The sequence below is a fragment of the Corapipo altera genome, unplaced genomic scaffold (genome assembly GCF_003945725.1).
Source record: "Corapipo altera isolate COAL_440 unplaced genomic scaffold, ASM394572v1 22, whole genome shotgun sequence".
NCBI classification, from domain to species: Eukaryota; Metazoa; Chordata; class Aves; order Passeriformes; family Pipridae; genus Corapipo; species Corapipo altera.
The window spans coordinates 8,897,104-8,912,069 of record NW_020884886.1 but is presented as its reverse complement, the minus strand read 5'-3'; the positions used below and the strand labels follow the sequence as shown (position 1 = coordinate 8,912,069).

Below are 14,966 nucleotides of genomic sequence, written 5' to 3'. Positions count from 1 at the left end.
AGTCAGAAAGGCCCACTGAGGTGAATAGGGGGAGAAGGGGGAACGTCCCTGTATATTTTAAATCAGAAATGCCTATTTGGGAGAAGGTTTTCTGCTTTTGCAGTGTTAACTCACCCTGGGTAAATACATACTTAAATGGGAAAGAAGCAATATCTTATCATTCTTGGGTTAAAAAGCCAGCAGAGATTTGTTCTGATGCAAATCCCTCTGCCAGTTTAGCGAGATTGGCAGTGTCTAAGAACATTAATAAATAAAAGCAAACATGAACATCAAGAAAGAGAATTGATTCTTCCTTCTCTTCCAGTCTGTGCTGATTAATCCAAATTAGAGTTGAAGGAAATCAACAAAGAGATTTGTTAATGCCCCAACCTTAGAAAAGGTGTTGGATTTTAGAGTGCCTTGGTTCAACCCTTTATTGGGGTTTTTCTTTGTTTATGAAGCTCACAGCTTACTTTCGTTTAACAGTTGGCAACCAAGTACTATGTACAATGCTGACTGCTCAGTGCTGTGGCTGATTTTCATGCCCTGTCTTGCCCCAAGACTTGTTCGCTGATCCGTGCATTCCTTTGTAGGAATGCACCTGGATTTCATCTCTGATTTTCACACTTGCATTGTTTTCCTTTTGGATGATAATGGCAGTTATAATTACTATGTGACATACAGTCTGAGAGGTCTACCCCAATGTGAAAGTTATGTACATCACATTTTCAGGTATGAATTTCTATTTCTACTATGCAAGGATGTAGTAGTGTGGTTTAACTATTGTTACTACAGGATTTTTAAAAAAAGGAACAATTTGCAGAAGGCACTGAGTACGGGTTCTTCATTTAAAAAAGGTCTAAACCCACAATTTTTTCAAAACAGCTAGCCAAGACTATAGGAACCTCTGGCCAAACAACAACTCTGATCACACAGGTAAAGAGATTTTTTTTTCACATCTCCAATTAACAATCAAAAAGATTGAAGAAATTAGAATGGTAACTGTATTTATCTTTATAAGCAAAGGAAACAACAAAACCAGGGACTGTAGGACTGTTTACTCACAACTGGTAGACTCAATGGCTGCTTGAAACAGCTAATGACTAAAAGGAAAGAGCTGCTCAAGAAAGTCCTGTCTGACAGTAAAGCCATAATCAAATAAATTACCCATGATTGCTTAAAATTCACTGTGTTCAGACAAAGGACTTTGCAGATTCTCTGCACCTATGATCATCTTAAAAAGACCCAACAATATCTTGCACCTTCATCTATTTCTTCTCTAGTGAAAATTACATGCTGTTAAACGTAAAAAATTTATATGTGAGTCAATAAGAGGACAGATACATACTTCAGGTATGCTTCACTGTTAGTATTCAGAAAATGAACATGAGACTTTAAGACTTGGTGCCTTTTTTTTTTTACAGTCGCAGATCTTGGAAACATGAAAATCTCATCTTTTACTGCAAAATTTAATATATTTCTAATCTTAGCAGTTCTAGAAGTAGTCCTGGAAAGCAAAGGGCATTTTTGACAATCAGGGGGGCATTTTTAGCATAAGACACGGAGATGTGTCTCTGTGAATCCTGCTGAAGCTAGTGGAAGCTGTATGTTTCCCATACACTGCACTGAAAATGTGACCACAAATGTTCTTTGTGTACATGTCTGTTCCCTGTGGACTTCCCAAAATTGCATGGTGTGTGCCTGTCTGAACTGTGATCGCCCTGAACACTGCACCAGAGCTTTGTGCTGTTGTGGCACTGACTACCACCCTTGCCATCCAGGAAGTGCCTCACTGCAGAGCCAGTTCTTTTGTCAGTCTCCTGGTGCTTGTGAATGGAGTGCATACACAGATGCACTGTCACAGTCAATGCAGTTCTACCAGACAAAGTGTGCCATTGTAATACAGGACAAGTGGCAGGTACAAAAACCTATGAATACAAGATTTCTTCCCTGCACACATCTACACATGGAAAAGAGAGGGAAATTAGGAAGTAGCTTTCTCCCAGACAAACTCACAAGGATAAAACTCCCTACTTCCTACCCAGGGATTTTTTTTTAAACCTGAATATATGAGATTAAAACAAACGACATACCTCTAAAATAATCAGCTCTAGTGTATCCAGCACAAATGGGCAGCATGTACATCTTTGAAGAATAAATGTACAACTACCATTCCAGATCTCCTGAATTTTTTAATCTGAACCCTAAAGCTTAATTGCTGCATGGCTGTGAGAAAACCAGTAGGATAGATTCAACCTGCTCTCTGGCTAGCAGTGCTGGGCAGTTATCATCTAGGTGTAAGTGCAGGTAGCTGAGGACAGAATCAGGCAGGCATGTCCATCTTTTATCCCATGGTGAGGGCACTCTTCTGCTTGCAGATCAGAGTCCCAAGAGCTTCCCATCTTTATAGAACTAATAAAAGACTGGTGTATCAGCCTTATTGCTTGCATGCTTTTTATTTCTATGTATATTTTTGATGCTTTGAATCAAAATTAATCTCATGAATAATGTACATATAGGACTTTAAAACAGCTTCATGTCTCAGCCTGCATCCATGTTGTCCTACCAAGACTATTTTATTATTAAAAAAAAATAATTTCAAAAGATACCAGGAAATCTTAGCTTTGTGGTTAACGAAGAAAACCTTTTAATGGGAAAGACTGGTTTCCCTCATAGAGGGCTTGAGTTTTCATTATTTTCAAGTTACACCATTCCGGCCTGAATGCTCACTCTTTCAAAAACAATTTTATTTGAATTAATATGCATGCCAGTCACAATATTACTGTAATCAGCTTTTTTATTTCAGAAATAATATTTTCATTTATATTTAGAGAAATTTATTGATACCTGAACAGTTCTACTGATGCTAGGAGAGTCCCCAACCTAAAATAAATGTCTAAATACTAATACAATTTTTGCTTAAGTAAATATTTTTTTCACAGTCAGGCAACACTTAATCTAACCAACGTTTACTCAGATCAATATATTTTAATTGAAACTAATGGCAGGTAGCTTAAACCAACAGATTTTTCACTGAACTAAGTACATTAAATCAATACATTGCCAAAAACTGTGATATCTTGTATAAAAGGTATTTTTATTCTTAGCTAAATTCATTTTATTGAAACATATGCATATTAAAAGTAATCAAAACACTGATATTTAGACACTGCTGATGGCATCAGTATATTTAGAGAACTCTAGGTAAACTTCCATAAACCCATATAACACAAGTATTTTCTGAAAGTGAAGAAAAAGAGGGCTTGGGGTTGATTCCTTCTTTTTACTACAAACTATTTATCAGATCTTGGGTCAAGTACTTAGCAGACTAATTGAGGCCTGGACTTTCTTAGCTGACACCAGGACAGCAAGCCAGGCACCTCTCTGCTCAGACATGCTCTCTGTGCAATCGGTGGAGGTGAATCTGTACATTGATTATTCTGGGAGCGTACAACCAACATGGCCATTTCAACAAAGCAGCACAAGTTTGGTGATACCTGTCATTAGTGGCTGGTATTGCAGTCTGTCAATACAAGAGAGAATTAGGCACCATGATATGCGTGGAGATCAACATGGCTCATACCTATCCATAGATCAGGTTCTTGTATATAGACAAGGAGAGCAGCACTTCTCCAAAGTGTGTCCTCTTTGACTCTAAGCTTTGGCGCTGGGGTCCATCTCTGACTGTCTACTGAGACAACACGTCACAGCAGGGTCTCAGTCAAAGTTATTAGGACAACAAGTTGATTGTAAATATAGAATTGGAAGAATTGGTGGCTTAACTGTGAAACTGATGGCATTTACCCATCTGCTGGATTCCTATTTTCTGCAGGAGATACATAAGAGCATAGACACTACTGTGCGTAAGAGCGATGACACTAAGACAACTGGGTGGAGTGGAGGCTGACACACGGTCATCTGTTTCAGTATTCAGTTAAAATTATAGTCTACTAATTGCATGCCCAAGTTTAGTTGATGAATTTGCACGTGTAATCATGGTTTATTGAGAGGCACTGTGTTTGCATTGCTTGCCTCTGTTTCCGTGTGAGACAGAAATTTTCTTTTTCCACTCCCCTTGGGTTGATTGCACATGTGGAAATGTAAAAGATGGCCATAACCTGTGCAGGTAAGTGTGTCAGACCCTTCCTAAGAAAGCGGTCAAACTGTAACCATCAGTCCTAAAACCAGGTGTATGGGAGTTCCTGGCCTTAGGTGCAGCTTTGTTGGCTTCAGTGAAATCCGTGAAGTGCCAAGGGCCACCCTCCCTTACAGAACTGTGTTACTCTATCACCTGTTGAAAATGCAGCCTCCAGCTTCTGCAAAGGCATGTTCCAATTCCAGATGAAGAAACTTCTGCAACTGCCCTAATAACTTTGCAAAACTCTTCCCTGATATTTTTCATGTGAAGACAGTGAGCAGAAGCCATTAAAACAATATCATTTCTTAACCAGGAGAGTTGTCTTTCTTAAAATCTACAAGGAAAATACTTCTTCCTTTTCTTCCACTTAGTTTCCCAGTATCCAGCTGAGACGCATAAGCTCAGTACCAAGGAAAGGACTTAATCTTTTAAGAACAACCTTGGATGATGTTTTAAACAACATAAAGCTTTGTTTTTATTTGATAAACCTTCATAAAACCCCAACCCTTTAAAGTTCTGAAGTGGTTGCCAGGAGTTTCTGTCCCACAGGAAGGTAAGGTGGCAGCCACATGACATACGTGCAGGATTTTATGAATCCTGCAAGAGGTTAGAGAGTCTCTCTCACTTTCAGAGAGATGCCACTGTATTTATAAGATGGTTTGTACCAAGGGACAATCAAACTGAAACTTGTGGCCTGTCCATTCTGTAATAGTTTGCTTTAACTAAAATCAGACATGTTCCTAAGCAGAACTCCAGAAAAAAACATACTCTTTTCAAACTCTGGGGGAATACAGATAATGGAGTGGTATTTCGACGCCTCACCCCCCAGCCCAGTTTGCTTTAAAAATAAAAGAATTGATTGCACAAAAACTTGGTGCTGACAACTGAGGAGCTATAGACTCAAAACTCCTTGAAAACTAAGTAGATGGACCACACTATTTCATTCTCTATGTATCTATTCCCCATGATTTATGATTCCCACAGACCAAGATCTGAAAATTCAGGCCAGAATGCTGAAATGAAGAGCAGAGGAAGTAAACAACACTGACATTTCAGAGCAAAATCCTTTCAAGCTCAGTTATCCCTGTTGTTAAAGAAGCCACTGATGCAAGGGAAACTTTTGGAACGAAAGGACAAACAAAAAAGTACTTTTTAGGAGAAGCATGAAGCTGTTGATTCTTTTGAGAAATATATTTGATGTCTTAGCTCTCTTCTTGCTTGGCTCAGTAGAGATCTGAAAAATTATTAACTGGAGAAAGAGAAGAAAAAAACCCCACCAACAAAAAACCCACTGCAAAAACCACACACCAAACCAAACCAAACAAATCTTGAACCAAAAGCAAACTTTCCTAGATTTCATAGGACATCATAGTTGTCAATTTTCATCTGAATGTGGTTGGTTCTTTCTCTGCATATCTTTGGCCAGCAGCGCTTCAAGTCAGAAAAAAGTATGTGTTCTCACTCAAATACTGTGAAATAGATGAAAGTATCTGAATGATGAGGAAGGGCTGTGTTTTGTCGTCTAGCCTCTCGTTTTATACTGTTTAGATTTCTACACAATTTGAAGACCTCATTATTTAGCTAGACCATAGACCATATCCTTTAAATAAGTAGCAATATCCATTTAACAAGTTTCTTCACAACTTAACAGTCAAGTGCCATTACCTATTTAACAAGTAAGTTAATTGAGATGTCACACTCAGCACAATCCCCTTGTAAGTTCAATTAATCCCTCACAACTGGCTCAGACTTGCTGTCCTTCAAATACTTGCATAGAGGTTTAGGAAAGGTAGTATATTTAAGGAGGAGATGAAAGGGAGGGAGAGATGTCTCTTGCTTTGGCTAGACTTTGTAAAATGGTCATTATACTGAACAATTTTATGCATTGCATTGTATGAGATACACTGTTAGCCTGAGCATTTGGGCATCTCATCCATGCACACGCAGTTTGCAACTGTGTCAGTTGTAGTTAGTGATAGTGGCATCATGTGGATATATGTACAAAGCCTTGAGATATAAAATACAATTTCAGAGTTTATTAATTATTACTACTAGATTAGGAGTGATTTGATTGATCTGATTTTGTGGGGTTTTATGGTATCTTTTATTTTTAAGGTAGCCTGTAAGATACAAACTCTCTAGCCCACATAAAACGTATTCTGTCTTGTCTGTCTTGTCTTCTTGTATTCTTTCAACCCTATACAAGGGTTGAAAAGAGAATAGTCTTGCTAGCACAGAGAATCAGCACTTTTTAATTCCACTATTTTGCGGTACAAGGTGGGCAGATGAGGTGACCTACAGCAGGAAGTCAGCACTTTCTGAGTGAGTACCAGAATATTTTTGCAGTTGTTTCCTTCAGCCTTCTATTTGCTTTCAAATGGATCAAGTTCCTGTTCTTTGGCTCTTTAGCTTTGTCCATCAGTACACCCCCGAAGAGTATTTTGTCAAACAAAGCAAAATACTTTGAAGACAATTCCAAATTCTTTTGAGAATTATAGGCAATATTTTGTTTATGTATAGTGATTATTTATTGAGTTAGCACTCCCAAAAGGCAAATCTGGGTAGATACAAGAAAAATGCTTTAGGTAATTGCTAGTTGATCTCCCGGTATTTTGTAAAATATTATGCTATCTTAATGGCATCACCTGAGATTCTCTGGGCACAAAAATGTTTTAAAGTGTGGTTTGTGATAAATTTTAAGGGATTGCTTTTCCAATTCACATAGTAAGAAGCTCTGTTGAGAATGTTCTCATGTTCGTAGAAATGGCTATACAAATCTTACAGCCATAAGAAAGACTGGGGAAAGAGATTATGATTTTTGTAAATCTAAATCCTACAATGAAAAAATATTTCCGCTTAATCTTTCCAACTTACTATATTTTTAAAATTAAAAAATTATTTGCTGTATGATGCTTAGAAATATTTTCTTAGGTTATGTTCTGAGATGTTTGCGCAGACTCACTTCTCTCTCCAAATATCACTCCCATTAAGAGCCCTTAGAAGAACTCCTGGATTTATAACATGTTGACAAGAATAAAACCACACTGAAAAGCTCAAAGGTCTCTGTGTCCAATAACAACTCACTCACTTTCATTATAAGCAGATAAATATCAATATGAAAATGTCAACTTTAAGAGTTAAAATACTGTATAATTTTCATGTGTCTATGACATGAACATGCTGTCAGCACCTGGGGGAATCAAGAAAGCCTCAGGATATTTTGAGATCTGATGGCCAAGGAAGGCTAGCCACTCTTCTGAGATGGTTTTAGTGAGAACAATGCTGGAATAGCACAATAGACTATTTAGACACCAAACTGATGCTATCAATGATTTTTCATTACTACACACTCTACACGCCTCTTTTGGAACCAATGCTGACCACACAGCTTAGCAAAATTGAGAGGCTGAGCACTATTTCCATTTGATATTTCCCCTGCTGTTTCAATGGTAATAATCACATACATTAGGAGGAGATAATAATACAAAATCTATATTTCTCTCAAAACCTATCTTTTGCTGTCTAAATCCATTGTACTGTTTGGGAGCTAGTTAGCTAATTATTAAAACAATATCTAAAAATAATCAACTTCTAGAAAAATTGGCAGGCCAAATTCAGTTCCCATTCTTTCCCAGACAACACCAATGCATTGTAGTACATGAGGGAGGCTTATAGAAAACAGTGTCAAATTATTACTTTTCAATAGTGGATAATTCATGTGTGGGTTGTAGGAAATAGCCTAATGGCTTTACAGACAGCCATTATACTCTTTACCCTCTCTTTATCTTGTCCTTTACCTGCCAGATTCAAGCACAGTATTTGCTCTAGGAGGACCTAGGTATCCTTGCAAGACCTCTTTCATCTCTCATTGCAGATAGGATCTGGCAAAGAAGGAGTACCACATTATTTTAACACAAAGACAACTGTCACATTATTTCCCCAGTGGCCAATCACCCTGCAGGGGACAACTTCATCTATATTGTACCTGCTTAACATACTTCATTAACTCTGTCAATTACCAGCTACCTCAGCACCTTTTCTGTTGGCATTACACAATTTATTCTTTCCATGTCCCAAACCGTACCACAGATCCTACCACTTCATAATGAAAATGAAGAGATATTAATTTTAAAAATATGTATTAGAACAATTAAAATATATTATCAAGATGGTTTATGACTTGTTTTTCAATGGTGTTCAGCACCTACTACTATTTTCGAATCTTAAATATATGGGAGAGTTCACTCTAAAGAGCAGACTTATGTTTATTAGAGGGGACCATATTTTTTTTTGATAGAGGCTTTTCATAGAAGTTCTCACTGCCAAGTATGGCAGCAAACCTTTCTAGTTTAACATACTCTTTTAAAATAAACTTTGAAGGTAAATAAACAGAGACCTGACTTAATCACCTCACTGAGGCTTGCTAGGCTTTGAGCTAAGGAGCATATTTACCCTGGGATCTTTCTACAGGTACTGGAGACAGACTTGCCCTTCTGAATGGAAATTCAGCCTACCTGAGCCAAACTATACCCACTGACTGTGTGAGATTCTGCTCCTCATCACAGAGCCCCAGTTAAGTGGCTTTTCATTAAATGTGCCACTTAGAATATCCTTGTGAGAAGCAGGACTTCTGGTTTTATGGAGAGAGAGTTCAAGAGTGGAGAGTTTCAAGTGGCTGAAATTGCCAGCAGAAAGGTGGGATTGGATGAGGAGCTGAAATTTGGGGGTGGGAGTGAGGTAACATTAAGCTTGGGTTTCTAAATTCAAGAACAGGTATGGGACAGGAGGAAGGAAACTTGAGAGTTCCAGGGCAACAAAGGTGTAAAACTAGAAAGAGTATTTGGTTGATCTAGCGCTTGCCAGTATATGTAGTAGTCTACTTAAATATTAAGCTCTGCCTATGTTAATCAGCTTCAGTGTATGAGCCCAGATCACCAGAGAAAGGAGCTTGAGGGGGGCAGCAATGGACACAAAGTGTGCTGCTCACAACTGTGCACAATTTCACAGTTCCCCACTGCTGTTGTGGGGAAAAAACAGAATTACAGGTTTGCTCCCCGCTTCCCTCCCTGGTCCTCTTCTCTCTCCCTCTCCCCCTCTCTCTCTCTCTGTTTTTTTTCTTTTCCTCTTCCTGGAACATGACAGGTTTCTTCAAAGGACATTTTTGAAACTAAGAAAACCTGTATTTTCACAGAAAAAAAATCAAAAAGTAAATGACCTAATGCCTGTTACAAAGACACCTGATTAAAGCAAATTCAACATACAGTTTAGAACAGACTAGCATCAAACGTTCTGAAAGGGAACAGATGAACCAAGAAAATTGAAAGTCAATGGAAATCATAAATACCTCCTGATTACATGGAGTTTTCCCAGTCATTTTTCAAAAAGAGCAAGGAACATCTAATCTCTCTGCTCCTGCTCTAATTAGGTTGAAAGGCAAATCCTTCAGAAAAGGGAGGCATGGCTTGAGGTTACCCATTGCAGTTGTGGAGTCTGTTGTAAAGTTGCAGGTTTCTGCAACTTCAAGCTGCATGCTTCAGTTTTCCAAATTAATATTTCTTTCAACTGAATATTTTTGCTGCTTCTCCTTTTCTCTTCATGAGGGTTTTTTTTTTTTTTCTACCTGAATCAGTATGCTTCCGCCAGCAGTAGCTGCTGCATACTTCTGCAGGTATTGATCAGGGCAGTCTCTCTGATCAGCTGGAGAGAAAATGACATTACCTGTTATCTCTTCCCATGCTCTGGCATTGTAAAATATGAGGTTTCAGTACATCAATTAGCTTTAAAATACCATAGCTGCATATTAAGAAACAGCAGATACCTATTGCCATATGCTACATTTGTACCTTCACTATCCTTCAAGACACCTCTGGGGGCATTACAGCCTTCCAATTACAATTAGAATGTGTGTATAGCCTAAATACATAAGGAAGAAGGGTCTCCACAGCAAGGATCGTCTCTGCAATAAATGAACATTTTTTTTAACACTTTCTTACTTAATACTTAATACTACTGTCTGAGCTAAGAACCCTTTTAATACTAGTAGGAAATCCAGTCAAACTCTGTAATTGCAGCAAAAATAAAAGTTTGTGATTCTCTGATGTGCCCATAACTTGAATTTTTGAATTAATGCAGGGAGCGCTTAGGGAGTTGCAATACACCACACTACTTCCACTTCTGTAAAAGCTGTTTGTTCACAACCAGGTGCAGTACTACTTTTTTTTTTCTTTTTTTTTTCCCTCCCCTTAAATAAAAATCAACACTGTGCAAACACTGGCTGACTCCTTTTTAATCTGTCAGCACATTCTTTACATCTGTGCATAAACATTATTATCACAAACTCAGAATGTTACTGCAAAAATTATCAGAGTCCTCAAAATGTACACTCTGCAATCTCCATTGGAATACAACTTTAATGCGTTAATGTGAAAATAAGCAAGCTCTAGAAGGAAAACAAAGATAGGCTTTTCACTTTCACAGAACGTTAGCCAGGGTTTCTTTCACTATCATGTGTATGCATGGGGTAAATATTCTGTACTTGTATTGTCTTCTGACATATACTTGGCCTCAATAACATTTCCTATTGTGTCCATTTAAAATATTAACCATTGATGAAAAGACATGGTCTGAGAAAGAATGATATGGGGCATGGCATGTTTTCAGAGATTTTTAAAAATTATCTTTTAGAATGGAACCTCTAGCTAGGTATTGGTGTGTCTGTATGTAAGAAAAAAACAGTCGCATTTTTCATGTTTATAGAGATGACCTTTTATGTTATAGTACAATGCTTTGAAGCACAGTTATTTTAATTGCTTTATATGCCTATTGAGACCATTCTGCATGTCACTTTGTTTTATATAGCACCAAGTCACTTATGTTTGGTCAATGAATCTTTTGGTGCTTTGATATTTATGTTAAACTCTGAGAAGGAGTTCTGAAAACATTTTGTTCTGGGTTTTGCTGGTGGTGTTTTTTCGTTGTTTGGGTTTTTTACTTTCACTTTAGCTATATACCTAATGAGGTGACAGGAAGAATTAAAAATGACAGATTGTTTTGGCTGCAGTGGGGCTGTATATATTGTATAACACAGCTCAATAAACTCAGCTTGTGGAAAATCCTCTGCTGCAGCAAGGGTCCTGAAGGAAGAGGTTTAAGGCAGCATGAAGTAGGGCTTGGTGTCACCCCATGGCACTGGCAACTCTGGGGATCCACAGGGCTGGCCCAGCCATGAAGTGCTGCTCCCAAAAACATCTAATTAGAAGCTGTAAGTGTTGGCGAATGCACAAACATTTTGGTCCAAACACTTTGTAAAACTGTAGCTTCCAGTCCACAATGCTTGTGAAGTGTGGTGGCAAGTTCTGCAGACAGCCCCTCCAAGCCTGGAGGCAGTGAAAACATGGTGGTGTAAAACAGTCATCATGGGGATTTGAAGCAGCCTCCGTGTCTGTGGGAATAAATGTCTCAGCATCCATGTGCCATTTTGCTGCCGTGTGTCTGGTGGAACAATAAAAGGTATCAGAAGGGATTCCTCAGGACAGAATGGTTAACTACAGGTGTTACACTGATAGCCAGTGTAATTAAGAAAAAAGATCTGTCATTTCAGAAACTGTGCAGAATAAAGTCCAGATATCCATGCATAATCTTTCAAAGTGCCTTTATCTCCAGAGCCAGCAAGGGTGACCACAGAATACCCTGAACCCAATTATGTACTTTCTGATTATCATATTTTTATTTCTCAAGACACAGGGCTAATAAGAAAGATCAAAAAATGTTTGAACCACAGTAATTTCAAATGTCAAGAACTAGTTATTCTTACAACAAGCTCCCAGGTCTTGACAATGTAAGCTGCTCTCTGGTTTGATTCCTCTTGGGGAGTGGAAATGAGGGACTAGGGGATTTAAACTGACTTGTACTGTGGAATCAACACATGCTTTTGAGACCTGCATTTGACACTGTCTTTGAGGTGGTTTGTTTCTTCTCCTTTCCTTTTGTTTTATTTTTTGAGTTGGGGGTAGTAGGGGTGGTGTTGGTTTGGAGGTTACTTTTTCCCTTTTCTTTTTTTCCTTTCTTTTTTTTCCTTCCCTCCCCCCCGAGAAAACTGCAGAGAAATTTCAGCCTATCACCATCAGGGAGTCTCTGTTCAGTTCTTTGGATCAGAAGAACTTAATCAGGTAAGAATCTGCAGGAAGGATGAATCCAAAAGACAAAATCCACATCAGAAATTTACTTTAGGAGGAAGAGGAATGTTGCCAATAAAATGAGCAATAAAAAGGGGAGGGCAAAGAGATGGATTTCTCTGCAGTAGGAAATAAAACAAATTTCTCCTTTCCAAATGATTATTTAAAAATGGATTCAGAGAGTACCTGTTTTTATTCTCCTTAGAGTTCCTCATGTTCAAGGAGCAGTACACATATAGATGTTGAGGAAAACCATGGAGTTCCCTACGGATGATGTGCTGCACATATAATTTCCTACAGGGGAGAAAGCACCTTGAGCCTGAAGTTCTTTGTTTTTTTGACCACATAAAGGCATAAAGATTGCTATTGTGGCCTGCTTTCTTGAGATGCTGAGCGGCCATAAATTCTTGTGAAGTTGAGGAAGTCGTATGTACTACTGCAATGTTTTCAGAGAGGGAGGTAGTTTGCTTCTTCATTCTCCAACTGGCTCACCAAGGGATGTGCCACGGAGGTGCCAACCAGGGGTAAAGTGCTTCCTGTGTCAGCCAGAGGAAGGAGATAATTAAAAGAAAAAACTATGTAATGAGAAAGGTAGTCTTGCTCCCATCACGACGTGGGTGAAAAAGAGTAAGTGAGAATAATTTCATTTGAATCTTATCCCTAGGCTGGCAATTGAACTCACTAGTTATTTGGGTCTCAGACAAACTTGCCAATTCTGAAAAGTAAAAATGAAGATGGAAAAATACTGCAAGTAATCATGCAAAGTAGAATTCTGAGGGTAGCTTCAAGAGAACAAAACAAAACTGTTTTCACTGAGATCAATCATGTTAGTTTCTGTCCTTTTTTTTTTTTTTGTCGTAATTATCAGTGCCAAGCAGGAATCACAGATTAGACACTATTGAAGCTATTTTTAAGTTTAGCTTATTGAAACCTGTTCTTTTCATTGAATTTGCTCAGAACAAACTTAGCTTTTAGATTCTCTGCTGTATTGCTCATAGTATCCTGAAAGGAAAGGAGCAGATGCAGATAATTCCTCCTGGGACCAAGATCATTGCAAGGAGTTCAGAGACTCGCACACACTAAATTAGTCAAGAATTTGAAGGTGGGGTGGAGGGGATCTGTTTCCTGATTTTGCAAAAAATTTGCTGCTCAGGGTTTTTTCCCAAAACACTTTGGATTTGGGAGTCCTTTTGTCACTGTGAGAGGATGACACGCTAAAGACTCCTTCTGCTCTAATGTCATTTGAACCTGGGTATGGTTTTAGGAAATTATATGCCTGGCCATTCGGATAGAAGTTTCATCAAGAAAATGCTGTATCACGGTGAGGAGGGATTTTGCACCATGCCTCCTGGCAAGGTGGCATCCCAGCTAAAATTTCTCATGACAGTTGACCATGGTCTGTCTGTCATGCAGCTTGTGTGGGAGGGATAAATAGAAGGATAAGAAAAAGAGGGACATATTCTTTGAAGGTTATTTGTTTTAATTTAATTTAGCCTACTCTAGGTTTAATAGGAAGGGCCTGGGAATGAAAAGGTATTAGAAAGGGAGAAAAGAAAGACAGGCAGAGAGAAAAATGTCCTGTGACAAGCTGAGGAAAATATGAGGATGACAACTAGACCTGATCTAAACCAGAAAGCTAGCATAGCAAGTTGTGAAGTGGTTCAAAAAAGGATACAAAAAGGGCAGATAGAAAAAATCTGAATTACCAGGAATGTTTTGTGTGTCTATGCCATTCTATGTGTATGTATATACTTAATCTCTTCCATTTAATCTCCACTTAATTCCTAAAATGCCCACATTTTGCAAATATACACATTTAAGAAGCTACAGTAAACTAAATGCCTACCTTCATTTGTGGTTGTGCTCTAAAAGAATAAGTCTTTTTCTCTGTTAGTTGTTATGATAGACAAATAAAAGTGAATCTGTGGAGTGAACCAGTGTGCATTAAAGACCCATTGACAGCATCAAACACACTTCAGTCAGATCTGCCAGGAAAGGTTGTAGTCCAGCCCTGTAGGCTGGATGACCATTCCCAGGTGGAGCACACAATGTGGGGTGCATCTCCCTCTTTAAATTCCTATGAATCAAGTTGGTTTGAGTGATCCAGGTCTGTTGAATGTTGTAGACCACTAAGGCACAGTAAGTGTGAATGGCAAGACTTGAATGTCAATGTAGAATTTCTGCAAGAAGTTAAATAAACATTCTGTATCCTTCCCAAGGTACAGCCTGTATAACTGTCAGTAAACCCCAAATCCTAGGGTTTTGTGCAAAGCCACTTTAGGGCGCATCTTGAAACTTGAATTCAAGATCTACATTATGCTTGTGTAGCAAACTAAGACTCCAAAAGGTTTGTGCATAGTGGAAATGCTCTAGAATCAGCTTTCATTTAAATAAAGGTGATGATGTTTATCTGAACCCTTTGTATTCATTATTGTCTTAAGTGTACAGTGCTTCCTGCTGGTACGTATTTTATTGATTTGCTGACTAATCTCTTTACCTGATCAGTATTGACTGTAACTCTCAGTCTATAACATTTAGACACAGTGATATTGTGGCTAAATAAAACAGAGATGCAAAATAATTGACAAGCTCCTATACTGGTATTTCCTTTCTGGAAAATAATTTAAACAAGTCTTATATTTGACAACTAGAAGCAGTATTTTTAGAGAAGAATG

General features: G+C 38.3%; 2 long non-coding RNA genes across 2 annotated transcripts in view; both read left to right on the top strand.

Annotated features, from left to right (window-relative positions):
- LOC113946950 overlaps positions 1-12,730 on the top strand; it is a 37,536-nt gene extending 24,806 nt beyond the window's left edge. The window contains exon 3 of the long non-coding RNA XR_003527594.1: positions 12,497-12,730. This is a non-coding gene — a long non-coding RNA (uncharacterized LOC113946950). The remainder of the gene's footprint in view (positions 1-12,496) is intronic.
- LOC113946949 overlaps positions 1-14,966 on the top strand; it is a 71,084-nt gene that overhangs the window by 47,992 nt on the left and 8,126 nt on the right. The window lies entirely within an intron of this gene.